The sequence below is a fragment of the Hylobates moloch genome, unplaced genomic scaffold, assembly GCF_009828535.3.
Source record: "Hylobates moloch isolate HMO894 unplaced genomic scaffold, HMol_V3 SCAFFOLD_18, whole genome shotgun sequence".
NCBI classification, from domain to species: domain Eukaryota; kingdom Metazoa; phylum Chordata; class Mammalia; order Primates; family Hylobatidae; genus Hylobates; species Hylobates moloch.
In genome coordinates, this window is record NW_026652293.1 from 45,948,868 (window position 1) to 45,959,999 (window position 11,132).

At 42.3% G+C, this 11,132-nt stretch overlaps 1 long non-coding RNA gene across 1 annotated transcript; it reads left to right on the forward strand.

Annotated features, from left to right (window-relative positions):
- The first annotated feature begins 3,931 nt into the window (after positions 1-3,931).
- LOC131381771 (uncharacterized) lies at positions 3,932-7,490 on the forward strand. The gene is made up of 3 exons (XR_009210698.1): positions 3,932-4,020; positions 4,737-4,968; positions 7,268-7,490. It is a non-coding gene; the product is annotated as an uncharacterized LOC131381771 (long non-coding RNA).
- Positions 7,491-11,132: the final 3,642 nt, after the last annotated feature.

An 11,132-nucleotide genomic window follows, 5' to 3' on the forward strand; every position in this document is an offset into this window, starting at 1 on the left:
ATGGAGACCCTAATGTACAGGAAAAACTACCTATGTTCATGCTGAGGTCCAGTGAAGAATAAATAGAAAAGTGTAGAATTGTGATTGGACAAAAGGGTGTGATCTAAAAACAGATCGACAGAGCAAGGAAACTCAGCAAGGCCTTTCTGCTCAGATTCTTCTTGGCCTCTCTGTGCAGCCTTCCTTCCTTCTGGGTATGGGGCAAGACCCTTTCTGAAATAGGGGTCTTATGACCTGCAATCAAACAAGATAGGTCAGATAATTTCTTCACAGCCAGTTCTTACACAGAAAAGCAAGGAAAAGTTAGAGTAATGTTTTTAGGTTTTATGGTTGGCTTTGGGGAAAAGGGGATCTGGTTCCTATAATCCACCTTGAAGAATAGGAATTCTAGTTTCTATGTCTAGCCTCAGGGAAGAATGAGAGATGAGAGGCAGGAGGGCAGGAGAAGGTCAGAGAGAAACTTTGATCTGAAGCTGTTTCCAGGGATTTCACTTTTGGGGATCAATTTCTGGGCCCCCACACTGGCACACAGTAGGTCCTCAAAAGATGCTGCTGCTGAAGTTTAGGAAGCTAAAGGTTAGGAATATCCTCCCCATCATTTCAACTGAATTCATGCCAGTTTGTTCATGACCCTATTTACTTTAAGTGACATTCAGAACTGGGCATTATCTGGGCTCCCTTGTTTTCTAGGAAGCATCGTAATCTGCCCTGCCAGCCCAAATCCCTGCCTTTTGAGAAGAAGTAAGGACCCAGAGCATGTGAACAGGACCAGGGTCACAGCACTTCCAGGAGCCCATGCAAGCTATGCTGAGAAATCACAACTCAGGAACTGATGATAAATACACTGGTGTTTACTCTGCGTGTAAGAGGAAAGACAACAGTCTGATCCAAGCACTTGGACTTTTGTTACATTAACTGCTTCAGAACAACCATCAGGAAAATCTTTTCCATCTCACGAGGGTTGCTGTTTATTGCATCCAGGAACAGGTCATCATCCTGTGGTACTTTGTTAAATCTCAGAGGCACATTTTTTTTAACATTTAAATGTTTCTAAAATTGGAATGCATCTGATAATCAATGTACAATAATAATAAGTGAAATAGTGCCAAGAATTCCTCCTTCCTAAAAGCTATAATCAATTTGATGGTGAACCTTAAAACAGAGGAAGCTACCATTGATTGAGCACCTACTGTCTACTATCTGCTAGACCCAATGCTATATGCTCAGAACTTTAATTTTTATTTTTTCTTTTCCATTTTAGTATGTTTTTTTTCTCTTTTTTAAAAAATCATCACTGAAAAATCTTTTAAAATACCTGCAACTAAAGTATCCCCAAGAATCCCAGTATAAGAGGAGTTTAAAGAGCCCCTGTAGAATCTAAGGAGCCGTAACCCAATTGGAACCTCAATTTGCATAATTGCAGAAACAAAAGCAAACTCTACCCACATCACTACCAGGTATTTCTGAGACTCCCAGGACAGCTTACATGCTCTTGGTAGCCCCCTATCCTTCCAGACCTCTGCTCTAAGCTTCTCTGCTATTCATTTCTGCCTGTTCAAGCTTCCCTGAGCTGCCATAGCATCTTCCCTGGTCTTCCCACATGTAGATATTGGCCTGCCCCTAATTCCCCAAAGCACAGGAAATGCCAAACCAGAGTGTTTAACCAACTCTACTCAAGTCCTAAGGAGACTACAAAGCCACTATAATAGAAGAAATATAAAATAAAACAGTGGATAACAGGTGGGCTCATCCCAAACACCAAGAGACTTTGCTCAAGAGACTCCCATTTTCAGCCACAGCAGGATGGCATTTTGCTCAGTCCATGCTAACCTTACATTAGAAGACTCCCTCTCACCTCCTCTCTCCTCCAGGTTTCAGGACTCTAATCTTCTCCTGTGGGCCCTGCCTGTGGAAGCCCAAAATTTGAATTAATTAAGATAATACTAGCTGCTATTAGGGCAAAACCTTGAAATCTCAAAGGCTTAAAAGAATAGTTCTACTTTTGGAAAGCCCAGTCAGTCTGTAAAGTCCAGTTACAGAGCTCTGCTCCACGCAGTGACTCAGGGACCCAGGCTCACAGAGGATCTGCCGCTTTCTACAGGGTTGGCCAGTATGCCTGAGTATCAATATCCAGTCTGCAGACAAGAAAAGAAAGGGAATTATATGTAGAAGGTGTGGGCCATGCCTGCAGGTGGCACATGAAATTCCCACCCACGTTTCACTGACTGAAACACAGGGCCATGCCTCATTGCAAGAAAGACTGGGACATGTAGGTAATTTGTGCCCCAGAGTAAAAGAAAGCAGATTTGCAGAGTGGCAGAACAACTAGCCACTCTGCCATGGGCAGCTTCATGGCTCGCTTTCTTGCTCTGTATCGAGGAGTACAGCACCTTTTAGTTGATTATACACAACACCCCCCCCCCCCCCCCCCCCCCCCCCCCGCCCAACCTTTGCTTCAACCTTTCCTTTCAGGCTAACTTCTGGCCATGCCCTCTCATAATCAAAATTCTGTTTAAATTTTTCTCCTAAACAATAAATCTCCCTCAAAAAAGTAAATTATTCTGCCAACACTAGAATTCATAAATACTTGCTATTATTTTTATGCATATTTTTGTCCCCCTACATAGAAAAATAATGTTTAAAGAAATCATTCATAATCTTACAACTCTATTAGTTTTAATGTGTTTCTTTCCTTTATATTTCCACATGCTTAAATTTTGTTCAACCTTCAAGGTCTTGTTCAAATGATTTCCCTTCCTTGAACCTGAGGCTCTTAAATAACTTACCCAAGGTCACATGACTAGGAAATAGTACAGCCAAACTTTTAGCCCTAATGTAATCCCAGAGCTAGGGCTCTTGCCAGTGCACTATGCTACCTGCAAGCTTAATAACTGGTGTGAAGTCACCCAGTGACTGAGTCATCCTGGGACTCAGGTGAGAGGTCAAATGTAGATAAACCCGGATCTATCTGTTAGGTCCCAAAGTCTGTGCTTTGGTCACTATGTGAAACAGGAATGTTTCAGTTGAAATGGTGAGGGAGATGTTCAAAACCTCTTCAGCAGCAGCATCTTTTAAGGACTTACCGTGTGCCAGTGTCAGGCTCAGAAATTGATCCCCCAAAGTGAAGCCCTCAGAAGCAGCCTTGAATCAGAGTTTCTCTCTGACCTTCTCCTGCCATCCTGTCTCTCAGCCCTCATATCTCAAAACCCTCCCCTCTGCTGCTAACCTGCTCCTGAATGCAAGCTTAGTGGATATAATGAGATTCACAAGGGGGTTTAGGGCTGCCAGCAAAGCTGCAGGAAATGACATGAATCAACCCTATCCACAATTTGGCCCCCGCGAAATGACTTGCAACACATGACCAGTTCAAGAGAAACTACCCAGAGTGGGATCTGTGACAAGGTGTCATGCTCCTTGTAATTTTCCCTGGCCTTTCACTTACCCCTGTCTACTGTATGCTAATTATCTGTATCTAAAATATAAAGTGACCCATCTATGATGGGTCTTATCCTCCTTATTAGAGCCTCAGTTTCCAGAAGGCAGGAACCACGGTTGATTCCTCTTCACTATGGCAAGGCCTGGCCCATAATAACTGTTTAACTCTCTCCCACCCAAAGAAGCAGACAATTATAAGATAGTCAAATTAGAAGTCATCTAAAAGACTTCTGGTCCAGAACCCTGCCCGATTTACAATCCCCTTCCTATTTCACACAGTGACCAAAGCACAGATCTGGGGGCCTAACAGATAGGTCCAGGTTTACATTTCACCTCCACCACTGGGTAGCTTCAGACAAGTTACTAAGCTTATCTTTCGTGAAACCCTAATGAGTTAATGCAGCCCACATTTGAGAGCGTATTGATTATATTACTGTTAGTATTATTACTACTATTGTTATTATTCACCTTCTGACTTCTTCAAATTATTTATCATAGACAGAAGTGAACAAAACCTCTAAAGCCTGAGAACAAAAGGAGGTGGGATTTTGAGTGGCTTCTTGTGACCTTCAGACAGCAGAGTGGGTAAGTACTCTTTGGGGGAAATCTTGACCCTTCTAAAAATCCCATTAAATCTAAACACACATCTGTTAGCACACACCAAGCATGCAGTCTCTGCTTTCACCCAGAATTGAGTAGTACAAGGAGAAATATTATATCCAGTAACTCATATGGAACTATTTATCCCCAATCACTTTGTGCTTTTCCTTAAACTTTTCCACAGTCTTTGGTTTCAAAGTCCATTTCAGAACGACTGAATTTTCTTGCAAAGTAAGTTCCCTTACCCCCACCAAAAAAAAAAAGATTGTTTTAGGAAAATCTCCTCAGGGCATAGAGACTGTGAGTTTCCAAACTTTCTTTCCCCTATTCTTCTTTTTCTTTTAAATAAAAATTGCCCAGGAAACCAAGATTCATTAAGAGTGATGGGGAAAAAAAAATATGACTGAGTTGAAAGGAGTTTGTGGCTTACTGCTTAGCAAGGAACTTACAAAAAGTCTTTTAGGGGAATCTTATGGAATCAGAGAATATGAGGGCTGAAAAAGCACTAAGAGACTATATAGTTTCAATCTCCTCATTTGGAGGTGGAGATACCGAGATCCACAAGAGAGTAATTAATTAGCCAAAATGATACAGCAAGTCTGCCAAAGAAATGAGACTTGAATTCAGGTCTCCTAAATCCCAGGTCCTCTAGAAAGCAGAGCCTGAGGCAGAGGTTAAGCTATTGATGCTTTACTTGGCAGGGTACAAACCCAGGCAGTGAGTGTGAAGACAAAGGGAATTGATGAAGGAAAGGTACTAAGCGATGGGAAGCAGTGAAGAGCATTTTGTACCAGCTCCCATTTCACAGAGACACAGCACAACCACCAGCAAGCAGGTTACTCAGCACTCAGACCTTCTCAAGAGCTGCAAGGAGAAACTGCACCTCTAGGTTGGGGATCTAGAAACTGCATCATCCCTGACCAGTGACAGATGGTGAGTTGGTGGATAAACAACCCACTTTCCTCATCCCCCACCCCAAGTTGGGATAATTTAGATATTTGCTGGGATAGTATTAGCCACATACACTGGCTCCCAGATAAGTGACCAATGCACCTCAATTTGCCTGAAAATTTTCTGGATATTGCACTGAAAGTCCCCGCAAACCCCTCAGTTCCAGTCAAACTATAACAGTTGGGTGCCCTACACCAGAGGACCCCAGCATAACTCAGTCTAGTTGTTCACTGGGTAACACACTTGAAAACACAGTTTTTACTGGGTCCTGTCCGTTTCTGTCTCCCTTTCCTATGGGTGCTTCCTGGGACCATTACCCAGTTAAAAATGACTTGCTTTTCAATCTTTGTCTCAGAGACTGCTTCTGGGGGAACCCTAGTGCCTGGCACATAGTATGCTCTCAGTAAATGTCATAAGTATTCACATCATAGCAACATGAAGTCTTCTCCCTGTTTGTTTCCGTTGCTTTGGAAACTTGACCAGTCATGGTTATGTGAGCCCAGTCTGCTATACACATACACACACACACACACAAACACACACACACACACACACACACACACACACACCCTCAGTACCCAGTCAGTCAGCAGTCTGAAGGGGAGTGTGAATCTCGTTCTGCCCACCCTAGGCAGCAGAATAGTAGCTGAGATATTTAGCTGGGGCCTACTTGGTCCAGGTATGTGTATATAATAATATCTGCACTGCCGCAGTAACTAAGGACTCTTGTCACTCTAATGAACTTGTTGAGAATGACTAAACTACTCATAGAATAGAAAACTATATACAATTTACAATACAGTTCATTTACATTCTATTTGTGTTTAATAATGCAGAGGCAAAATTCCTTAACACGTGATCAAGTAAGCCACCTACCTACATCCAAAACATATTGGAAGAAGTGGTTTGTTCAAAATGCTGATTCCAGGGTTCCATCACAGACTCCTACTGAGTGCTGCTGGAGTGAGGCCTGCAAGCCGCATGTTAAACAATCTCTCCAAGTGATTCTTGAGCTCATTAGACTTTGAGAGCTCCTTCCCTGACAATTGGCTGTGTTACATTCTCTCAGCTCCTTCTCACTGAGGAACCAGTGAATGTTCTTCTCAGTCTTAGCTGGATTGAGGTGGACTTCTCCCCACGCTCCACCTGATTAATACCATTTCCCTTCTGAGAGCTCCTTGCTGCTCTTGTCCTATGCTTGTCTAAGCTGACACAGTCGCTTTCTAGGAGAGCTGTGTTTTTTAATGTCTGCCTCAGAACTTGTTAAAGCTTCACTCTAAATGCACGACTTTATCCACCATGTGGCCCAGGGTACATGCATACCGCTCAAGATGAATTCTTTTGGCTGTTACTTTACCAGTCTCCTCTGATCTGGACCTCTGTGCCTGGCTAGATTGGGTACAAAGAAGGGTCAAGACACAGGCCATTGTGCCCGGGCTGCCATGATGGAAGAATATTTTGTTCTACTTCCTTCAGTAACAAGGGAAGTTCATCTCTAGGACAACATGGAGATGGATTTTCCTTACTAGGTAGGACTCTAATGCCCTGACCATTCCTGCATGATGCCACCAACTCCCCTCTCTCAGCTGAAACAGCTCCAGTGTTCCTGATTAACCCTGTACCTCCGACCAAGGGGTCTCCTCACATATTTCCTTGTATGCACATAGGTTTCCTCTACCACCCTGTGAATGCTTTAAGGCCAACGGTCATGTGTCATGGGCCTTTTAGTCACCAGCAACAAACCCAAATCTTGGCTCATAAATGAGGTTCCAATGATATTTGCTGAATGAATGGTCAATTTCTTTTTATCCCTTTTTTGTTTTTTTAGAAACAGAGTCTCACTCTGTTGTCCAGGCTGGAGTGTAGTGACACAGTCGTAGCTTAGTGAGCTTCAAACTCCAGGGCTCAACCGATTCTCCTGCATCAGCCACACAAATAGCTGGGACTACAGGTGGACGCCACCATGCCTGGCCAAAATGGTCAATTTCTATGCCATTATCTTGCTTTAATTTTCTTCACAGCACTTACGATTATCTAAGATTATTGCTTATTGGTGTAGTCATTTATTGCCTACCTACCTACACACACACAAATTAAACCCTTTGCTAGTGTCATGGGCTGAACTGTGTCCCTCACGCCCAAATTCATATGTTGAAGTCCTAACCCCCAGTACCTCAGAATGTGACCTTATTTGAAAGTAGGAGCATTGCAAATGTAATGAGCAAAGATAAAGTCATTAGAGTGAGCTTTAATCCAATATGACTGGCGTCTTTATACATAGAGGAAAGACCATGTGAAGACAGAGGGAGAAGACGACCATCCACAAGCCAAGGAGAGAGCCCGCAGAAGAAACCAACCCTGTTAACACCTTCCAGCCTTCAGAATTGTGAGAACATAAATTTCTCTTGTTCAAGCCACCCAGTCTGTGGTATTTTGTTCCAGCAGCCCTAGCGGACTAATACAACAAGAAAGAAATGTGTCTACCTTGGCTACCATGTATCCCAGCACCCTGAGCAGTTCCGGCCACACAGCAGGTTCTTAATAAATCATTTTCAAGTGAACAGTTTTAATATACAATTTGTTATTTTCCCCAAATGCATATGCAATTTCATACATCTGAGCCTTTGCATATGCTGTTCCTCAGCCCAGAACACCCATCCCCATGCCCTATAATCTGCCCGCGTCCAGCCAAAGAAATCTTATTTTTCCTTTGAAATTCAGTTCAGTCCAGGCTCAGTGGCCCAGGCCTATAATCACAGCACTTTGGGAGGCCAAGGCAGGAGGATCACTTGAGTCCAGGAGTTCAAAACCAGCCTGAGCAACATTGTGAGACCTTGTCCCTGTAAAAAATTTAAAAATTATCTGGGCACAAAAATTTAAAATGGCGAGCACCTGTAGTCCCAGCTGCTGGTGGGGACTGAGGCAGGAATATCACTTGACCCCAGGAGATCAAGGCTGCAGTGAACCATGACTGTGCCACTGCATTCCAGCCTGAGTGACAAAGTGAGACCCTGCCTCAAAAAAAAAAAAAAAAACAACCAAAAGAAAACCTCACCTCAGACTTGTATTCTCTGTGAGATGTCCTTGACTCCACTGGACAAAATTGGTCACTCTATTCTCTGTACAGTTCTGAACTTTGTATGCACTAATTGTAACTTCTTATCTTAGTTTGTTTTCTGCTGCTGTAACAGAATACCACAGACTGAGTAAGTTATAAAGAAAAAAAATTTATTTTTTACAGTTCTGGAGGTTGAAATTTTCATATTAAGGTGCTGGCATCTGGTGAGGGCCTTTTTGCTACAACATAAGACAGCACAGGGCATTGCATGGTGAGAGAGCATGAGAGAGAGAGAGATCTCACTTTTATAACAAAACCACTCTGACTAAAATGGAATTAATCCATTCATACAGGGCAAAGCCCCCATGACCCAATTAGTTCTTAAAGGTCCTGCCTCCCAAAAGACCTCTACAAGTCAAACTACAAAACACTGCTGAAAGAAATCATAGACAATACAAACAAATTGAAAGTCATCTCATCCTCATGGATGGGTAAAATCAATATTGTGAAAATGACCGTACTGCCAAAAGCAATCTACAAATTCAATGCAATTCCCGTCAAAATACCACCATCATTCTTCACAGAACTAGAAAAAACAATTCTAAAATTCATATGGAACCGAAAAAGAGCCCACATAGCCAAAGAAAGACTAAGCAAAAAGAACAAATCTGGAGACATCACATTACCTGACTTCAAACTATACTATAAGGCCATCGTCACTAAAACAGCATGGTACTGGTATAAAAATAGGTACATACAAACCAACAGAACAGAATAGAGAACCCAGAAATAAACCCAAATACTTACAGCCAACTGATCTTCGACAAAGCACACAAAAACATAAAGTGGGGAAAGGATACTCTATTCAACAGATTTGTGCTGGGATAATTGGCAAGCCACGTGAAGAAGAATAAAACTGGATCCTCATCTCTCACTTTATACAAAAATCAACTCAAGATGGATCAAGAGTTAAACCTAAGACCTGAAGTTATAAAAATCCTGAAAGATAACACCAGAAAAACCCTTGAAGACATTGGCTGAGACAAAACTTCATGACCAAGAACCCAAAAGCAAATGAAACAAAACAAAGATAAATAGATGAGACATAATTAAACTAAAAAGCTTCTGCACAGCAAAAGAAACAATCAGGGCCGGGCGCGGTGGCTCACGCTTGTAATCCCAGCACTTTGGGAGGCCGAGGCGGGCGGATCACGAGGTCAGGAGATCGAGACCACGGTGAAACCCCGTCTCTACTAAAAATACAAAAAATTAGCCGGGCGTGGTGGCGGGCGCCTGTAGTCCCAGCTACTCGGAGAGGCTGAGGCAGGAGAATGGCGTGAACCCGGGAGGCAGAGCTTGCAGTGAGCCGAGATTGCGCCACTGCACTCCAGCCTGGGTGACAGAGCGAGACTCCGTCTCAAAAAAAAAAAAAAAAAAGAAACAATCAGCAGCATAAACAGACAACCCACCGAATGGGAGAAAATCTTCACCATCTGTAGATCAAACAAAGGACTAATATCCAGAGTCTACAAGGAACTCAAACAAATCAGCAAGAAAAAAAAATCCCATCAAAAATTGGGCTAAGGACGTGAATAGACAATTCTCAAAAGAAGATACACAAATGGCCAACAAACATATGAAAAAATGCTCAACATCACTAATGATTAGGGAGATGCAAAGCAAAACCACAATGTAATACCACCTTACTCCTGCAAGAATGTCCATGATCAAAAATAATAATAATAATAGATGTTGGAGTGGATGCAGTGAACAGGGAACATTTCTACACTGCTGGTGGGAATGAAAACTAGTACAACCTCTATGGAAAATAGTGTGGAGATTCCTTAAAGTACTAAAAGTAGAACTACCATTTGATCCAGAAGTCCCACTCTGGATATCTACTCAGAGGAAAAGAAGTCATTATACGAAAAGGACATTTGTACATGCACGTTTATAGCAGCACAATTCACAATTGTAAAAATATGGAACCAGTCCAAATGCCCATCAATCAATGAGTGGATAAAGAAATTGTAGTATCTATACCACAATTCTACTCAGCCATGAAAAGGAATGAAATAATGGCATTCGCAGCAACCTGGATGGAATTGGAGATCATTATTCTAAGTGAAGTAACTCAGGAAAACCAAACATTGTATGTTCTCACTCATAAGTGGGAACTAAGCTATGAGGAGGCAAAGGCATAAGAATGACACAGTGGACTTTGGGGACTCAGGTGAAAGGGTGGGAGTGGGGGTGAGGAATAAAAGACTACACATTGAGTACAGTGTGTACTGCTCAGGGGATGGGTGTCCCAAAATACCAGAAATCATCACTAAAGAACTTATTCATGTAACCAAACATCACCTATTCCCAAAAAATCTACTGACATTTTTTTAAAATAAAGGTCCTACCTCCTAATATTTTTATATGGCAATCAAATTTCAACATGAGTTTTGGAGGGGACATTCAAACCATAGCACTGCTAGACTATGAGCTTAACTTCAGAAACCATCTTTGTCTCTAATCCCCGCCATCTAGCCAAGGACCTGGCATGGAGTAAGAGATCAATAATTGAATCTCCAGGCCCTATTAATCTAGTCAGTATGCAGACAGTTTCTGTCTGCAAGTAACTTATCTACTGATGGGGTACAGATCCATAAATACACATGTCTGGCACACACTAGGTATTCAACTAATACTTACTGGATTTAAACTAATTTACCAAATTGTTGTCATAATATAACATTATTTTGCTTGCTTAGAATGCCCACTCTGCCCTCTCCTTCCAAACTAACAAGCCCCATTTTTCAAGATAAAACTAAAGCCTAACTCCTTCTAAATGCCCTACCTGGCTATTTGCCAAACTCACTGAGCCCCTATAATTATAGCATTTTGGAATATGCTTCCCTATAAGGAACATTAAGCCAGCCCAAACCTGTGATCTGGTACAACCTCTATCCTGGACCCCCGAGCACATCATGACTCTGAAGCCTGTACTGACCCAGCCTGCGAGGGCCACTCGGCTCCAGAAGGGTTAATGGTAAGCCAGCCTATGTATCCCAGCCTGCATTTTGCCTTAAGGAACAAA